General features: G+C 38.8%; 7 non-coding genes across 7 annotated transcripts; all 7 read left to right on the top strand.

The window, feature by feature from the left end:
- The first annotated feature begins 1,782 nt into the window (after positions 1-1,782).
- Positions 1,783-1,865, top strand: TRNAL-UAA (transfer RNA leucine (anticodon UAA)). The gene has a single exon. It is a non-coding gene; the product is annotated as a tRNA-Leu (tRNA).
- Positions 1,866-2,080: 215 nt separating this feature from the next.
- TRNAL-UAA (transfer RNA leucine (anticodon UAA)) lies at positions 2,081-2,163 on the top strand. The gene has a single exon. It is a non-coding gene; the product is annotated as a tRNA-Leu (tRNA).
- A 382-nt stretch (positions 2,164-2,545) lies between these two features.
- TRNAL-UAA (transfer RNA leucine (anticodon UAA)) lies at positions 2,546-2,628 on the top strand. The gene has a single exon. It is a non-coding gene; the product is annotated as a tRNA-Leu (tRNA).
- A 384-nt stretch (positions 2,629-3,012) lies between these two features.
- On the top strand, positions 3,013-3,095 carry TRNAL-UAA (transfer RNA leucine (anticodon UAA)). The gene has a single exon. It is a non-coding gene; the product is annotated as a tRNA-Leu (tRNA).
- Positions 3,096-3,828: 733 nt separating this feature from the next.
- On the top strand, positions 3,829-3,911 carry TRNAL-UAA (transfer RNA leucine (anticodon UAA)). The gene has a single exon. It is a non-coding gene; the product is annotated as a tRNA-Leu (tRNA).
- Positions 3,912-4,919: 1,008 nt separating this feature from the next.
- Positions 4,920-5,002, top strand: TRNAL-UAA (transfer RNA leucine (anticodon UAA)). Its single transcript has one exon. It is a non-coding gene; the product is annotated as a tRNA-Leu (tRNA).
- A 216-nt stretch (positions 5,003-5,218) lies between these two features.
- Positions 5,219-5,301, top strand: TRNAL-UAA (transfer RNA leucine (anticodon UAA)). Its single transcript has one exon. It is a non-coding gene; the product is annotated as a tRNA-Leu (tRNA).
- Positions 5,302-17,649: the final 12,348 nt, after the last annotated feature.

Genomic DNA, 17,649 nt, shown 5'->3' with positions numbered 1-17,649 from the left:
GTGTGTCCCTTAATTATTATTATTGATGAGAAATGTTTACTTGGATGATCTCAATTACTGGGCTGAGACTTCTTAGAATGTGGCTGAACAGACACCTCCTCACCATCTCTGATTGTAGAACCTTGAGGTAGGTCATTGAAACTGATAAAAGTACATGATAGCCAGTGTTCCTACAGGGTGCAGGAGATAATGGTGTTCTAACCCCTTAAGTGTATATATATACATCCTGGGTGGCTGTATACATTTTTATCCAAATATCTTAGAAAAAATCAGTGGCATAGCATCAGCCACAATATAATATGGGTGAACCTGTTTAATATGTCACTTTACCAAAAGCTTGAAAAGCCAATAGCCTGAAATAATTCTTCCATGATGTCAGAAATTATTTTTTCAGGGAATACACAATTGTAGCCTGTATTCATCTGATACATAAAGAGCGGCTGATTGGTCACAATCCCATTCTGCCACCACCTTTATCAATAGAAATTCTCGCACTTTTAATCTGCTCACCAGATTTTGAATTGGTAACAAATACATGAAAATATTCAATTTTAAGCATTTTATATATATATATATATATATATATATATATATATATATATATATATATATATATATATATATATATACGGTATATATATATATATATATATATATATATATAATATATAATATACGGTATATATTATATATATATATATATATATATATATAATATATACCGTATATAATCGTTCACAAATCAATTTCACAATAAACTTTTGATTGACATTGACATGTTTTTCATTCCTCTGGAACGTCTTCAGTTAATTATTATGAAAAGAATGTCTAGAATGTCCGACATAGGCATGTTACTATTGTGCATGGATAATTATGGCAACAATTTGCATATATTTTTGGCCAGTGGGCTTAGCTGAGTTCATTGATTGTTATGTGATGATAAAGTATGTTTCTATGTTAACATCCTTGTCCTGTGATGACATATGCAGTTTGCATGATTTTAGGGCATTCCTTTCATTTCTGTATTATCGTTATAGACCCACCTATAAGAAAACTGTCTTCCAGGGGAAACTCACGTTACACAACACATTTCGCAAGGTCATGTAAAATTAGTTCTACCATGATTTGTTTCTATCCCGTTTGTTTTCTTCAAAGGAGTCAGTTCAGGGCAAATGCAAAATGGAAAAAATCAATAGTGATAGCAAACTATCAATGCACATAGCCTAAGATCGAAGCTGAAACTTTTCGTGCAAAATCCTGCAGATTCCATAATGCTGAAGGAGCGAGAGAATATTAAGAATTATATTAACACTGACAATATACAGAAGTGACAAAACATTAACACATGTTAAAGGGACAGTCCAGTCGTCATATATCCCTTGAGAGGATACGCAGAATCCTGCCATAGCTACCAATTATTCCAGTGGCGCAAATCATTGGACCATGGAGAAAGCAGGGAGTTGTGGCTTTTTTCGTTTTCAGTTTAAATCAATGCAAAGTACCAAGTATGGTAATTTAAGGCATACTGGTATAGAAGGAGAAACTCAAATGTCTACGTGGGTTCCAACCCCACTCCTACTAGTGCCTGCCATCTCCTTGAGAAGGTGCAATGTTACCAAAGTAGGCTCAAGAGGGAAATTAAAAGGAAAACAACACAAACAGACCAGAGCAACCAGAATTCAAAGGAGAGGTGCTTAAATTGTTGCACTTGGAGTGCTCACTTTTTAGAGAAGTGAAAGTGGAACAGAATAATGTGGTAAATGAGAAAAACCCCAGCATGTTACCAGGATGGCTGAGTGGTTAAGGCGTTGGACTTAAGATCCAATGGACAAATGTCCGCGTGGGTTCGAACCCCGCTCCTGGTAGTGGCTGCCATTGCTTTTAGAAGGTGCAATGTTACCAAAGTAGAGGACTTTGAAGTTGGCTGAAGAGGGAAATTAGAAGGAAATCAACACAGACAGACCCAGCAACCAGAATTCAAAGGAGAGGTGCTTAAATTGTTGCACTTGGAGTGCTCACTTTTTAGAGAAGTGAAAGTAGAACAGCATAATGTGGTAAATGAGAAAAACCCCAGCATGTTACCAGGATGGCCGAGTGGTTAAGGCGTTGGACTTAAGATCCAATGGACAAATGTCCACGTGGGTTCGAACCCCGCTCCTGGTAGTGGCAGTTGGCACCCTTAAAAGGTGCAGTTTTAGCAAAGTAGAGGACTTTGAAGCATAATGTTGTAATTGAGGAATCCGCATGTTTGTTACCTGTATGGCCGAGTGGTTAAGGCTTTGCACTTAAGATCCAATGCACAAATGTCCGCGTGGGTTCCATCCCCACTCCAGTCAGTGGCTGCCGTTTCTTTTAGAAGGTGCAATGTTACCAAAGTAGAGGACGTTGCCTGAAGAGGGAAATTAGAAGGAAATCAACACAGACAGACCCAGCAACCAGAATTCAAAGAAGAGGTGCTTAAATTGTTGCACTTGGAGTGCTCATTTTTTAGAGAAGTGAAAGTGGAACAGCATAATGTGGTAAATGATAAAATCCCCAGCATGTTACCAGGATGGGTGAGTGGTTAAGGCGTTGGACTTAAGATCCAATGGACAAATGTCCACGTGGGTTCGAACCCCACTCCTGGTAGTGATGGTCGGCACTTTTAGAAGTTTCAATTTTAGCAAAGTAGAGGACTTTGAAGCATAATGTTGTAATTGAGGAATCGATGCATTCGTTACCTGTATGGCTGAGCGGTTAAGGCTTTGCACTTAAGATCCTTATAGACAAATGTCCACGTGGGTTTGATCCCCGCTCCAGTTAGTGGCTGCCGTTTCTTTTAGAAGGTGCAATGTTACCAAAGTAGAGGACTTTGAAGTTGGCTGAAGAGAGAAATTAGAAGGAAATCAACACAGACCCAGCAACCAGAATTCAAAGGAGAGGTGCTTAAATTGTTGCACTTGGAGTGCTCATTTTTTAGAGAAGTGAAAGTGGAACAGCATAATGTGGTAAATGAAGGAAACCATAGTTATCATCAGGATGGCCAAGTGGTTAAGGCGTTGGTCTTAAGATCCAATGGACAAATGTCTGCGTGGGTTCGAACCCCTCTCCTGGCAGTGGCAATCGGCACTTTTAGAAGGTGCAATTTTAGCAAAGTAGAAGACTTTGAAGCATAATGTTGTAATTGAGGACTCTACAGGCTTGTTACCTGTATGGCCGACCGGTTAAGGCTTTGCACTTAAGATCCAATGGATAAACGTCTGCGTGGGTTCGAACCCCTCTCCTGGTAGTGGCAGTCGGCACTTTTAGAAGGTGCACTGTTACCAAAGTAGAGGACTTTAAAGTTGGCTGAAGAGGGAAATTAGAAGGAAATCAACACAGACAGACCCAGCAACCAGAATTCAAAGAAGAGGTGCTTAAATTGTTGCACTTGGAGTGCTCATTTTTTAGAGAAGTGAAAGTGGAACAGCATAATGTGATAAATGAAAAACACTAGAGCCATCACCAGGATGGCCGTGTGGCTAAGGCATTGGACCTAAGATCCAATGGACAAATGTCCGCGTGGGCTCGATCCCCACTCCTAGTAGTGGCTGTCGGCACTTTTAAAAGGTGCAATTTTAGCAAAGTAGAGGACTTTTAAGCATAATGTTGTAAATGAGGAAAACATGCATGTTTTACCTGGATGGCCGAGTGGTTAAGGTGTTGCACTTAAGATCCAATAGATGCATGTCAGCTTGGGTTTGAATGCCAATCCTGGTAGTGGCTGACTTTGCTTTCAGAAGATGCAATGTTACCAAAGTAGTGGACTTTGAAGCATAATGTTGTAACTGAAGAACACATCTTTGTGTCACCAGGATGGCCGAGTGGTTAAGGCGTTGGACTTAAGATCCAATGGACAAATGTCCACGTGGGTTCGAACCCCACTCCTGGTAGTGCCTGCTGTCTGTGTTAAAAGATGTAATGTTACCAAAGAAGAGGACCTTGAAGTTGGCTGAAGAGGGAAATTAGAAGGAAATCAACACAGACAGACCCAGCAACCAGAATTCAAAGAAGAGGTGCTTAAATTGTTGCACTTGAAGTGTTTGGTTTTTAGAGAAGTGAAAGTGGAACGGCATAATGTGGTAAATGAGAAACACTTCAGCATGCCACCAGGATGGCCGAGTGGTTGAAGTGTTGGACTTGAGATCCAATGGACAAATATCTGCGTGGATTTGAACCCTGCTCCTGGTAATGCCTGTCATCCCTTCTAGAAGGTGCAATTTTAGCAAAGTAGAGGACTTTCAAGCATAATGTAACTGAGGGAAATACACGTTTTACCTGGATGGCGGTTAAGGTTAAGGCGTTGCACGTAAGATCCTAATGGATGAATGTCCGCGTGAGTTTGAACCCCAATCCTGGTATTGGCTGCCTCCGCTTTTAGAAGGAGCAATGTTACCAAAGTATTGGACTTTGAAGCATAATGTTGTAACTGAAGAACACATCTGCATGTCACCAGGATGGGCGAGTGGTTAAGGCATTGGACTTAAGTACCAATGGACTAATGTCTGTGTGGGTTCCTACCCCGCTCCTGGTAGTGGCTGCCGTCCTCTTTAGAAGGTGCAATGTTGCCAAAGTAGGAAACTGAGGAAAATACATGTTTGTTACCTGGATTGCCGAGTGGTTAAGGTTTTGCACTGAAGATCCAATGCACAAATGTCCGTGTGGGTTCAATCCCCACTCCAGTTAGTGGCTGCCATTTATTTTAGAAGGTGCAATGTTACCAAAGTAGAGGACTTTGAAGTTTGCTGAAGAGGGAAATTAGAAGGAAATCAACACAGACAGACCCAGCAACCAGAATTCAAAGGATAGGTGCTTAAATTGTTGCACTTGGAGTGCTCACTTTTTAGAGAAGTGAAAGTGGAACAGCATAATGTGGTAAATGAAACAAACCCCAGCATGTTACCAGGATGGCCGAGTGGTTAAGGCGTTGGGCTTAAGATCCAATGGACAAATGTCCGCGTGGGTTCGAACCCCACTCCTGGTAGTGGCTGTCATTTTTTTTCGAAGGTGCAATGTTACCAAAGTAGAGGACTTTGAAGTTGGCCGAAGAGGGAAATTAGAAGGAAATCAACACAGACAGACCCAGCAACCAGAATTCAAAGGAGAGGTGCTTAAATTGTTGCACTTGAAGTCCTTGCTTTTTAGAGAAGTGAAAGTGGAACAGCATAATGTGGTAAATGATAAAAAATCTCAGTATGTCACCAGGATGGCCGAGTGGTTAAGGCGTTGGACTTAAGAGCCAATGGACAAATGTCCGCGTGAGTTCGAACCCCGCTCCTGGTAGTGGCAGTCGTTAATTTTAGAAGGTGCAGTTTTAGCAAAGTACAGGACTTTCAAGCATAATGTAACTGAGGAAAACACGCATGTTTTACCTGGATGGCTGAGTGGTTAAGGCGTTGCACTTAAGATCTTAATGGATGAATGTCCGCGTGGATTCAGAACCCCAATCCTGGTAGTGGCTGTCATTTCTTTTAGAAGGTGCAATGTTACCAAAGTAGAGGACTGAAGCATTATGTTGTGACTGAAGAACACATCTGCGTGTCACCAGGATGGCCGAGTGGTTAAGGCGTTGGACTTAAGATCCTAATGGACAACTGTCTGCTTGGTTTCGAGCCCTGCTCCTGGAGGTGGCTGCCATCCCCCTAAGAAGGTGCAATGTTACCGAAGTAGAGGACTTTGAAGCATAATGTTGTAACTGAGGCAAACACATGTTTGTTACCTGGATGGCCAAGCGGTTAAGGCGTTACACTTGAGTTTCAATGGACAAATGTCCACATGGGTTCAATCCCCACTCCTGTTAGTGGCTGTCATTTCTTTTAGAAGGTGCAATTTTACCAAAGTAGGCTCAAGAGGGAAATTAGAAGGAAAACAACACAAACAGACCAGAGCCACCAGAATTCAAATGAGAGATTTAAAGAAGTGCTTAAGGTGTCGTACCTAAAGTGCTTGTTTCTTAGAGAAGTGGAAGTGGAACAGCATAATGTATGTGTATGTGTGTGGTGCAACCAAAGCATAAAATCTGGTAAGAACCGATTCTCACAGGTCAAGAAAAAACAGAGAGTTCTGGGGTAGGAAACCAAAGCTATTTATCAGCATAGCCAAGTGGTTAAGACCTTGAACACAATGGACAGGTGCAAATTGCAACCTTATTTTAATCCCGACTAGTCTTGTGGGTGACTTTAGCTTTAACTCATTGATCTTTTTAATGACAAGAACCAGCTGTCAATAAAGCTAAAAATGAGATTCAGCTACAGATACGCACCAACTGTTGTCACCTTCTCACCAAGCTGCTTGGCGATGGTCTTGTGTAGGTCTACAATCTTGTACCTGACATCCTTGGAAAGCTCTTTGGTCTTGGCCATGGTGGAGAGTTTGGAATCTGATTGATTGATTACTTCTGTGGACAGGTGTCTTTTATACAGATTAAGAGAGTGCTCCTAACCTCAGCTCGTTACCTGTATAAAAGACACCCGGAAGTCAGACATCTTGCTGATTAAATAGGGGATCAAATACTTATTTCACTGAGTTTAATGCAAATCAATGTATAACTTATTTTGTTATTCTGTCTCTCATGGTTCAAATAAACCTACCATTAAAATTATAGACTGATCATGTCTTTGTCAGTGGGCAAACGTACAAAATCGGCAGGGGATCAAATAATTTTTTCCTTCACTGTACAACAAAATAAAAAAATCCCACCGTCCCTGCTTACCTCTCACTCTGCTTCAGCTTCATATCCGGCTGCTCACAGGCGGTGCGGGCACCCCGGGGTCACGCGACAGAGCAGTCCAGGTCGGAAGGGCCTTTTCTAAACAATTTTGAATGACAGGAGACAGGAACAAGCAACACTTGCAGTTACACCAATGTTATGAACACTCAAATTAACACTGATGTAGTCTGCTATAAAAAAAATTAAATGGACAGTCTATTGCCCCAAACACACTCACTAAACATGAAAGCATACTTAAATACTAGTAAATACTTTGATAAGCATTGGCTTTGATGAAAAACATTATTCTGAGATTCCCAATAGTCTTGGCTGTTATAAGCAGCCAATCAGTAACGAGAAGTTGCTGCTTCGGGGAAAATATGTCACCAACATGGTGCTTTAGACAAAGATGGCACTGGTAAGTTGTTTGGGGGTAAATATGGTAATGGTTAGTGGTTTGGGTGACACTGGTCTAATCAGACCTAATGGCTGGAGCTGGCTGACCATTAATACCTTGCGTAGTCTTGAGCCTGTCCAAACATGTCTTCTGCACGTGACAGGAGCTTGGGGAAGGGAATCAAGCCTAATGCTGGAATCTCTCTATGTATTTGTAAAGCTCTCTATGAAAAAATAAAATAAGGGATAAAGTACATAGAAGGTATGGAGTGTACCTTTAAAGTTTTCTGTAAAGCCCTTAGTACTCAAACTACTCAGTCTACAAAAGTCATAATCATTTCGTTAATAAACCAAAAGATTCTAAATAAATTTTTACATTAAATGGATATTCTAGATTAAAATAAATACACATCAACAATTTTGTTGAAAAATGTCTTCAAATTATATAAATTCCTCTAATCGTTCGACTCTTTTTGGTAGTTATAAAATTATACTATAATTCCTATTGTTAAAAAGAATAATAATTAAAAAAAAAGCCTCCGCTTAGTTAAAATGATTAAGGTAATGTTGGTGACGCTAACTGACAAGCCCCATAAAACATCTGCAATGAGCGGTTTGTGAAGATGTGGTCAAAGATTTTTTTGTTCGCGCCATGCGGCATTCTCTAGCTGTTATATTCATTGCAGTGTTTTCATGTTTTCTTATCTTGCTCCACTGATTTTAAATAAACCCATTATTTATTGTGTCTGAGACTGCACAGGAAGCTATTTGGATTCGCGGTGATTAAACACATATTCCTGAGACATCAAGTGACAGTTGACTCTTTCTGTAATCTTTATACTTTGAAATTTGATCAAACCGGGGGGCGGGGGGACAAAAGAGAATGGATGTTCTAAATCTTTTTATCACTCACAAGACACATTCGATCGCACTTTACTCCTCACCTCCGTGGAAGCCATTCATTAATCGGGTATACAAACCTTTGGCCGGTTGGGTGGAAAAAAAAGTATTTTTGTTTCGCACTGAACTTTAAGTTTGTCGGCGTTCTTAAAAAGTTTGGAAGTGTCTTCATGAGTTTTGATATTGAACTGATGAAAAAATGTGTACGGCGACTTACATTTTCGCACGTATAATAATCAAATTAACAGTGTAACACATTGCATGTTGGGCAATCGCTTATTTCAAAGGCAGACAAGATTGGTGTGAATCTTAGAAATCTGTGTCAAATGTGAAAATTCTGATAATAGCTTTCTTCAGTACGACATGGGAATTAGGAAGACGTGTTTAATGTCTTGTATTTTAAGAGCCATTTAAGAGCATTTTTTAAAAAGTTCCTTATTGTATGCGCTATTTACTATTAAGTTAAAATACTTTGCTATCTATGAACGAATAAGACTTTTGTTAATTACATGTGGATTGGGAATCAAAGAACAGTAAAGACAGAAGATACGTCAATCTTGATAGAATCTATTGAGAAGATCACGAGTAGACCACACCAGGGCCTGGGATTGTAGTTACTCGAGTACAATCATCCTCCCCACAAGTTAATTCTCCGTCTCGGGTGTGGGTACTAGAGAACCGGAGGTCTCAAAAAAGGGAAATCAGGAATCATGGATGGCAAGGATCCATCTGGAGGACATTATGGCTCTAGACAAGATCCAATCTCTACATTCAGTTAGCATTTATGGTGAACAATGCTTAGATGAAAGGTGTTTCTTTAGCCCTCAGGCCACATTTGACGCAAAAGCTATAGAAAGCTTTATTTTTTTACACCCTTTTCCTGCTAATTAACCTTTACCATACCTGCTGATAGATCGTTTCTTCTATCCACCACCCTCTTAATTTTCTTTTGTTTCCTCTGAGCTTGCCAATTTTCAGGTCCATAGAATGGCTTCACATTTTGGCACATCTTTCTGTCTGACGCACATTTCCCTTCTGTATTTTTACTAAATCCTTGAAAGCTGCTGCCACGACCCTTGCCCCTCCACCCATCCATTTGCTGTCATTCATTAACTCTTTCTGTGCAAAAGGTGTGATCTTGATGGGTCTTGGTTTTTATATACAGAAGAGAAAATGCAATTAAGATTTATAACATAAAGAAAAGCAAATATGCGTGGTAAAATGTTAATATATCGAAGCAAAATGTGAGCTAACCAACTGACATCATAAGTTCTTACATCATAACGTGATGATGTCCTATGAACAGGAAGTTACAATAGCTGCTCCCTCGGTATAGGCGTAAAAAGTAAAGAGTAGGAAATGGGTTTATCAGTGTATAGAACCTTAAAATGTGGGGCTTAGAGCGACAGTTCACAATCCACAGGATAGTAACTTGCCTTATTCATATTGTCTATAGTTAACCTTAACACAAGTCTTTAATTTATTTAATGTATTTCCGCTCTGGGAATATTTCTTCTTGTAGCTTAAAATAGAAGTGGGAAGCACAAGCACATCTGCTAAAATTCCTCTTCATGTTAAAATTCATGATGTAATTACAAGTAAATGAATAGAATTTTGGGGGTATGGTGAATATTTAAATTGGTTTTAAGAAAAGAAATGGAAGTATTATCAAAAGAAATCTGTACAGTTTTTTTAAACTTAAAAAGTACTTTGATAATGGTTCTACCTTTTCGGTGTTTTGGTAAATGCTGAGATTTTGAGGGCTTTGGCTTGGGTTTCTGCAAATGTGTTATTTGTGGTTAGGTGAATTTTTATTGATGAGAATGGCGACAACTGGTGGGCTACCTGGCCTAATAGTTGCCTGACTCTCTTGCAACATAAGGAAAGTCCTAATGATGATCCACATGGATGCTGGAGATGATCAAAGGAGTATGTAAAAGAGGTTTTTGGCTCTTTGTGTGCCAACATGAGCTCAATAAGCCATAATTAAGACTTGTCTTAGGAGTTCCGTTAAGGTGGACTCTACGTAGGCTGGTGGAAATCCCCATCCACCAACAGGAGACTCTAGGAAACTTTGCGTTGATTGAGATCGAGAGAGAGAGTTCTTGTTGCAGAATAGAGACATAAAAGTGGTTGTTTTGCTTGACTGAGAAGTGTATTATTAAAAAATGCAGAAACTGAGAGTTAGTAGATAACCAAAGTACTTAAAATAACTTTTTACTCAAACCAGGCAGCTTACTATATTAAAATAATGATTTATGAAACATTAATTGAAATAGATGTGATAATCTATGTCTGCCATACCTTTTTTTTATATAAGTATTAAGAATAATACATTTAAAATACACACATGAGTCTTTAACATACACGTGGTTAATGATTTCCGTAAAATGCACATACAGTATGTTTTCTCTTTTTTGCTTGACTTATTTTGTATTTATTTTTAAAAAAATCTGGGTTTTTTTCCCCTGTGAAACAATTTATAGCTGATTCAATTTTCTGGCTTGCTACATTCCAATTCCCACTGGTCACTGGAGCGGCCACAGCGCATGACGAAGCTCACAATCTGCATCAGGCAGTGACAAGTGTCACTAAAGCGGGACTAGAAGGCAAAAAATGCAAACACACACACACACATATATATATATATATATATATATATATATAGCATAGCTATAAAAGGTGAAAGAAGGCACAAAGATAAGAATATCTATTTAAAAAAAAATACACTGACCTACAAAATCAAAAACCCAGCATTCAGTGGTTGTAGTTTAATGAATAACGTTATCAATTATAAATCTTTTGAAAATAAAACAAAGAATAAAAGTTAACATGAAACTAACTACAACCCACAGAGATGGTTAATATAGATATACAGTTAATATATGTGTGTGAGTGTGTCTCCTTGAACAAGAATTTAATGTTCAAGTAGTTTTTATAACCCTAGTAGAGTATACCTGCAATACTTTGTAAACACAAGAGTTAGACTTGACAATGCTTTTCCTTTGTAACAAATATGTGTTGTGAAGCTATTTGAACCACATGCTTTACTAAAAAAAATATACATTTCCAGCACCAGAGAAATGTTGACCTTTCGTTCACGTACTTGGGGTTGTTTTTGCAGACGTTCTCCTGCTTTGAAAGCTTGTCTTTCCTGCATATAATAGACAGACGGGTCCAAGGACCTGTCAGATTTCCTGTCATCACTTGAGAATCTGACCTTTTTTATGAATATTAATTTTAACAGTGAAATGTCCTCTCTCTGTGTTCACGTATCTTTATGGAAAACATACAGTATATGGTGTTAGTGTCACATATAGTTTTAGCTTTGAGAAGTATGTGTTCTACGTGTAATGTTATTTCCACATGTCCAGTGCTACTGTCAACTAAGAGCTCAAACATTCTACTGTGTCCTCGGACAATTGTCACCCCCCATGTCATCTCCCCTGGCAGCCTCCTGGCTTGTCTTTATGGTAGGGCCAATCCTGCCTCTTAGTAAAAGAGACACTTTTGTCAGGCCCCATCCGGGGTGCGAAGCTGCATGTCTTTAGTTTACCTTGCCTTGCTATATTTTCTCTAGTCTTGCTACGGTTTTCCTCCCTTTGCAGTAATCCGTTCCTGGATTTCCCTATGCTCTATCTTGTACCTTCGATTCCTTGCTTCCAGTCTTGGTCTTTGCTTTAGCTCTGTTTCCTTTATAAGGTGAGCCCCACCTGTGTGTTCTGTTTGTCTCAGTCTTCAGTCTAAAGGTATGTCTCAGTGCTATGTGTTTGGGTTTCATGTTTGGTTTGTTTCGTATCACTGTCAGCAGGGCTTAGCGTTAGGACCCACCGTCATTGGAGTACTTTGGCGTAGTGGTGGGCTAAGCATACTATGGCCATAAGATGTGACGGAATCTCCAATAGTTATCATACAGTCCTAGGCTAGTTCCTGTATTTTATGTGTGTCAGTCTCATGTTAGTTTTATTTTATAAATGTTAGGACGTGGTTATAGGTAGGTATCATGGTGTCTTGGCCATCACGTGTGGCTGAACCCCAACTCTTTCATCAGCTATGCTTGTTTTTGTTACTAATCCTGTATGTCTATATTTTTATTTATGTTTGTTTTGTGTGCTTGCCTGTTCCTGTTACAGATGGCGATTTTCAAGCATTCCCTATATCTCCTTATGGTTACTTACCGAGTGTCAGGACCCACAAGAGGCTCAAACGCGCTTGGGGGTGGAAGAGACTGTCTACTGTAACTGGAGTCTTGTAGGTCCTGACTCTTGGTAAGCTCCAGACATAAAACCAGCAAATGATAATGGTCCTTCTTATTCAGAGCACATGCATTGCATTTAAATCTCATTTCACCTTTGTTTCTGTAAAATCAACTCGATTTTTGCTTATGTCAAGAAATAGCCAGGCCCACTAATATTGAGTATGAAGTCCTTCAAGCTAATTAGTAACATTCTTTCTTGAATTCAAAACTTTTAGGTGGCTTAACTGCAAAATCCTCATGGCTACAGTCAAGGCATGTGTGCCGAGTGTCTTGGGCTCAGAGGTTCCTTATTCAAGTCTGTTAAATTATTAACATGAAACTCAAACTGTTAAAAATGAAATATTTCAGTCAATAGGCCATTTATTGGAGAGAGCTTTCATTTCTTAACAAAAACGGAGATGTTTCAGAATACACACTGTCATTTTTCAACAAAAGCATCATTTTATATACTTTTTTTGCTGCCGCAGTTAAAATGAATATCTCATTACAACTTATTCTTATGGCAAATAGATCGTTTTCAAATCACAGATTTTCCGTGTATGCCATTTGGAGACTCCCTTTAGCTACAATTGCCAAGTTAGATTGTAAGTTTTTATTTTAGCTATTTGGTCTTCTAGCCAAAACCTCCTCCTAACAAGTGTTCTAAATACCATTTAGACAGTAGAAAAAAAGGCAACACAACCTTTTGTGGCATAAAATGTGCATTCAAATGGAAAAGGCATACAATCACTTCATTGAATTTTTAACGTCAATTCTTCACATTTTTCAGCTTTTCTGTAAAAAAAAGGTGCGTGTAATTAGATCATTTCCCACTGAATTAACATCTTAGTATTGTTTTTGTTGGTGTACTAGTAATGTGACCTTTTCTTAATTGTTTTGCTAACACACGATGAAAAAGGTTTGTTTTCTCCTGTGTGAACATTTTGTGCCTTGTTTTTTTGCTCGATAAGTCATATGGACAGGTGGATCAGAGTCAGGTGGGGCCCTGGGGCAACATTGTTACAAGCAGCCATCTCTGGAATATATATATTGTTTATATATATATCTATATATATTTTTTTACTTTTTAAAATTCATCCATGGACTTGAAAACTCCAGATAGTATCATGTACAGGAATCATATTTAATCGGAAAAGAAGGGAACCATAGGCAAAGCTGGGGGTGGGGGGGTATCATCAATGTTATAACAGCCAACAGACTGTGCAGACAAAAGCAACTACCTATCAGATAAGCCAGGATAAAAATCTTTACAAATGTCCTGGAAACTGCTTGTCATTGTGTTGCTGTACTTATATGTATAGACACACAAAGGCATAATGCAAATGCATGCATTCAGGTGGTGATATGAGGGGCGCACCACCAATGATAGGAGGGAGTGGCTTTTTCAGAGGGTTCCAGAGAGACTATTTTATGGGAGGCTTCAAAGATACTTATTTGTTTCACAAATTTGTAAACTGTATGTCAACAGGAAAAAAACAGAAATCTGAAAAAATAAATTCACTTAAATAAATAGCAGTTAACAAACATATATAGTACAGCATAGCTCCCATCACTATACATTGAGCCAGACATTGACGGTAGTGCAGCATAACCCCTATCACTAAACACTAAGTCAGAGATTAATTTTAAGATAAATAGAATGTTGTACACACGATCTCCATAACATACGTCACTATCTCAGCTGACAGTTCTTGATGTTCCAGTTTATTGGATGCTTCTTATTAGATCCACATGAAATGTTTGCTTGTGAAGCTAATCCCTGGCAAGACAGAGAATACATAAAATGTTTTGTCAGCTTCAATAAGACATAATAAATATTTATGGTGATTCAGTTAAGCATTGGGAACATGCTTGTTGGTATTATTTGGAGCTGCTAAACATTTCATTCTACTATCCTACTTACTATCTCTCACACCAAACATTATAATAAAGCTAATTCAGCATGTATTTCCTATACCCACGAGATACATCAAAACTCTAATGTGGGACATTAAAAGTTTATGTGTAAAAGTACCTACAGTATGTGTGGATGTATTCTGTACCCAATTAAATTCCTGCTTACTGTGCGCTTTTTCGATGGGACACCTATCATTATTTTCAGGCACGTCAGCTAGTTGTCCTTAGTTCAAAACTATATGACATGTTCTATTATAATTCTTTTAACTAATTTAAGAGGGCTAACAGCACAAAGATCGAATACCAAAATCCCCAGTGAGCATTCACTCTGGTAAGTATGTTACGGTAGGTGGGCCTACGTTAATGAGAAATAATAGGGTACAGGACAACTGAGGTGGTTCAGGTTCATAGTTACAGTAAGGGCCATTGACGACTTTGCTGAGACTGAATGTCAGTACCTCCAAGACCAATGTTTCATTTTTGGAATGCTAGACATAGGCAAAGCTGTATAAATTACCGCCATATTAACTCCTAATGGTAATTCATGGCAGGCCAAACCTGAAATACATTGGAACTCCACAGGCGTTGCTAGTGGGCTTCCACCAACCAGGACAGTTAACAATTACTTTATTTTTAGATTTTTTTTCAATACTCAATGACCCTATAATTTAGTTGCCGAATTGGGATGGGTTACATGTTAGTGAATGTCCAGGAATGAAGATTACCCTACGTCCTCAGGTCTTTCTGCCCATTGAGGTATAACCTCATTAGACCAAAGATGGTTTGAAGTAGGTGGATGAGGACAAAATGTTCGTCCATATATCAACTCTTGCTCTATAAAAGAAAATTAGGTTAAGATTTCTCAATATCTACTTATTAAAGCACATGCAATATATTTATTTCCTCACGCACCATGACAAGCTGAACATCCCACAAAAACCTGGTCAGATAGTAAATGGTCCTCATAAAACCAGCTTTTGTGCTACTTTCTCTGTGCTATATAGAAAGTGCATTGTTAATCATCTCGTAGTGACTTCTTGTAAAACATCCTCCTCGCTGTTCCCGTATGAAAGAGCACATACTCTAAAATAGGTCAGTTTACATTAACTCACTTTAATCTCTTAGGTCTTTAGATGTAGTCTGCTCATATAACAAATGTAATCTATTGTGAGTGGTCTAAAAGCATCGCAAAAGCTATTGAAAAGAACAAAACCGAGCCTATACCGAATCCCAGGCTTGACCCGTGTACAGAGAAACGTCATCAATGTAATTACCTGTAAATAAAGAGATAAACAATACACATGCTTAATGTTCCATTCCCTTCAAGTGTGGTCTGTTAAGGCCGTTGCCAATTACGTCTTGTGCTTTCAAATAATTACAATGTATAATTATATCGTCGAATCCACCATTTATTTTTCTGAAAAACTGTCTAAACAAGCATTGAGTATCATGCCTAAAACATATAATTAACACATGTTCACATAATCATATAACAGATAATGATGATATATCTTTTCATCCGATGAGTAAAGTTAGAAGCCTTTTTGGTAATAAAACACATAAGAGCGGTTGAATCATATATCATTTCTTTAAAGCTAAGCTTCAGGTAAGATATATACGGCATGTAAACTTTGGAACTTGAACTAGCCAAAGAAAACTCACCCATCTCTGACAGTACGACATTCACACCTGGGATAAAAACGTATTCCCTCGTGTGAGTTTCTGCTGATGTATATATCACCAGCCTTGTGATGAGTGCTTACAAGGTACGTGTTATTTCAGCAAATATGGGTCAAAAACTGCCTTTTATCACCTCCTTTTCCACTTGTCAATGTTTTTTTCCCAAAGTACTGCAGAATTAAATGAAAAAGCCCAATTTTAGATATAAGTCCCCCAAGTATTTTTTTTCTCCCAATTCTGATAACATTGCTTATAATATGTTATATAGCAGGATATAGAGGCAATAATAGCAGTACAGGTTGTACTATACTGTTCAGCAGTTCCAATCAAAAGAGGGTCCTTCCGATCAAAGGAGGGTCCAGAGTGGCATTCCAAGAAGTTTAAGGGATCAAAAGTCCTGATCCAGGGCAACATGCCAGCCACCCCCCACAACATACCACTGAGACCACTTTATCTATCCATTACAAGGAAGACTTTTGACCTCCCTAACTGGGCCATTGAACAGTCGCACTGAAAGTGATACCCAACAAGAAGATCCATCCCCATCTTTTCTGCTGAGAGATTGCTGCCCCTAGGTCAGTATATGCTGATGCTGTGGACTTTATCTACCAATGTGTGAGCTCGCAGGATGGCTGAACATTTCATCTCTCCAATGCCACTATGTATTTTAGAGGCCAATCCTCAAGAATTGTGTGGATATTATGTGGGTGAAATGCTTAGAACATTATCTTGTACTCATCGAAATGACACAACCAAAACCAAAATTCTTAAATCACTTATGTAGAATTTTGTATAAAAAAAATTAAATAAAATAATAAAATAACAAAAAATAATAATAATAATAATAATAATAAAAAAAAATAGTGGGGGTTTGGATGAGAGTGGGCAAAACTAACTTTAAACCTAATCCGCCTGTACCCACTAAACAAACGGTGGGAAAGCGATTATTCTATCTTTTGAGACGCTCCGCCATATTAAATTTACTTTCATAAATCTAAATAATGCAGCTGCACAAACTTTCATTCTGATTAACCCCTGGTTATTTTCTGGTACATCATTACATTTTGGAAGATAAGGTTACTTGGGGAAAAGTGTGATGTTTGCTTTAGCAATATGCACCAACAGACAGGTATGTGCAAGCAATATTTATAGCTGCTTATAAAGTAACAGCAAGTGCGAAACGATGCCGAACATATGTTCATACAGCTATTTGTATAATTCACTTGGGGGAAAGAGGCAAAACACTTTGTATTATTCCTCATTAGATATGACCTTGTGTACACGGTACATATTTTTCAGGATACATTCTCACTATCTTTTTTTTCCAGTTCTTTAGTGATTATTCATGTGCCAGTTGTAAATGACACTTAATGGTGTTAATGATTGTGGTTCTTGTAAACAATATTATTAAATATGCATTAAATGAAATTGTGATGCATCTATGTAAAACCGGGACTCGCTGTATATTCATTCTTTTACCTGTATATTTTTGTAAAAGTTATTGCTCATTCCAGGGCCGGCCGAAGACTTAACGCCGCCTGGTGCGAAGTTTAAAATGCCGCCCCCCGCCGGGGGGGGGGGGCGGCATTTTAAACTTCGCCGACGACGCCATAATCTACGATCCCCCCCCCGGTACTTACCTTTAAACAGTCCTGCGGCGAGTCTCCCTGCTCTGCCACGGTGCCGGCTTGTAATGCTGAGCGCCGGAAATTGACGTCACTTCCGGCGCTCTGCATTACAAGCCGGCACCGGGACCGAACAGGGAGACTCGCCGCAGAGGAGAGAGGGGCGC

This window comes from Spea bombifrons, chromosome 2 (assembly GCF_027358695.1).
Source record: "Spea bombifrons isolate aSpeBom1 chromosome 2, aSpeBom1.2.pri, whole genome shotgun sequence".
NCBI classification, from domain to species: Eukaryota; Metazoa; Chordata; class Amphibia; order Anura; family Pelobatidae; genus Spea; species Spea bombifrons.
The sequence above is the reverse complement of the archived record's forward strand: the minus strand, read 5'-3'. Positions and strand labels throughout refer to the sequence as shown.